Source organism: Arachis hypogaea, chromosome 4, assembly GCF_003086295.3.
Source record: "Arachis hypogaea cultivar Tifrunner chromosome 4, arahy.Tifrunner.gnm2.J5K5, whole genome shotgun sequence".
Taxonomy (NCBI): domain Eukaryota; kingdom Viridiplantae; phylum Streptophyta; class Magnoliopsida; order Fabales; family Fabaceae; genus Arachis; species Arachis hypogaea.
In genome coordinates this window covers 84,947,988-84,949,633 of record NC_092039.1, presented here as the reverse complement: position 1 = coordinate 84,949,633, position 1,646 = coordinate 84,947,988, and the positions used below count along the sequence as shown (strand labels likewise).

At 43.2% G+C, this 1,646-nt stretch overlaps 1 non-coding gene across 1 annotated transcript; it reads left to right on the top strand.

The window, feature by feature from the left end:
- The first annotated feature begins 540 nt into the window (after positions 1 to 540).
- On the top strand, positions 541 to 644 carry LOC112799437 (small nucleolar RNA R71). Its single transcript, XR_003201018.1, has one exon. It is a non-coding gene; the product is annotated as a small nucleolar RNA R71 (small nucleolar RNA).
- The last annotated feature ends 1,002 nt before the right edge of the window (positions 645 to 1,646 follow it).

Sequence of the window (1,646 nt, the reverse complement as noted above, 5' to 3'; positions counted from 1 at the left end):
GTGGCTTGGTATGATCTTTGGTTGGAGTTTTGGTATGTGGAATTGTTGTGTTGGTTGTGGTTGTAAGGTTTGTGGTTTTGTGGTTGGGTTTGCTGGTTTCCCCACCCAAAGTTTGGGTGGTTTTTCCATCCTGGGTTGTAAGTGTTGGAGTGTGGATCATATGATTGCCTTTGTTGGTTTCCCACATAATTGGCCTCTTCCCAATCACCTCCTTCAATGCTTGTTTCCTCTTGATCTTGTGTGTGTATTGCAGCCACTTGACTTGTTCCTAATTTCCTGGTGAGCTCTGCTAGTTGCTGGGCAAACACCTTGTTTTGGGCCAGAATTGTATCAACATGGTTCAGCTCCATGACTCCCTTAGTGTTGTGCCTCTCTGAAGCATAGTAGTACTCATTCTCAGCCACTGTCTCAATAACTTCAATGGCTTCTTCCACAGTCTTTTTCCTGTTCAATGAGCCTCCTGATGAATGGTTTACAGCCTTCCTTGATTCATAAGAAAGTCCATCATAGAAGATGTGTAATTGCACCCAATCAGGGAACATGTCAGGTGGGCATTTCCTTGTCAATTCTTTGAACCTCTCCCATGCTTCGTAGATCGTCTCACCATCTTTTTGTCTAAAAGTTTGAACCTCAGATCGAAGCCTATTGACCCTTTGTGGTGGGTAGAAACGTGCCAGGAACTTGCTCTCCACCTCATCCCAGGTTGTTAGGCTGTCCCTTGGGAATGATTCTAGCCACTTAACTGCCTTGTCCCTAAGTGAAAATGGAAACAAGAGCAGTTTATAGGCATCATCCTGGACTCCATTGGACTTCACAGTGTCGCAAATTCTCAAGAATTTGGTGAGATGTTGGTTTGGATCTTCATTAGCACTCCCACCAAATGAACAATGATTCTCCACCAATGATATTAGCTGTGGTTTGAGTTCAAAATTGTTGGCCTGAATGGGTGGTTTCTGGATGCTGCTGCCACAATTCCCAGAGGTTGGGTTTATGTATGAACCAAGAACCCTCCTCCCAGGAATGGCATTGTTTCCATCATCCCTCTCATGGTTGTGACCTTCTCTATCCATGTTGAGATCTAGAGCTTCCTCAAAGTTGTCCTCCGATTCTCCTTCAGATTCTTCTTCTCCCAGTACCCTCTTCCTTCTTGCTTCCCTTCTAAGTCTATGAAGGGTCCTCTCTGGTTCGGTATATGGAGGAGTTGATGTCTCTCCTCTCCTACCTGTCATACAAGAACACACCACAAGCAACAAACAAGTGGAATACTCTTTGGTTACTGGAAGAGTATGGTTAGAGCAATTGAGGAATTAATTCAAATAGTTAGTGGGTCAGTGAGTTAGTTGCTTGAATTTAAAGACATAAAGAAAGAAAAAGCAAATAACAGAGTGCAGGAATTAAAATCAACAAGTAACTTGAACTAAATTAACAAAACAAGAAAAATGCTCAATCTAGTTAACTTCCGATTGGAGAATTGTCAATCGAAAACCAATCTCCGCCAACGGCGCCATAAACTTGATGCGCTATAACTGGGTATAGCTACGATTAAGGGAAATTGCACAATCGGCAAAATTCCCTTCCGGCAAGTGCACCGGTTATCGTCAAGTAAAAACTCACAATAGAGTGAGGTCGAATCCCACAAGGATTGG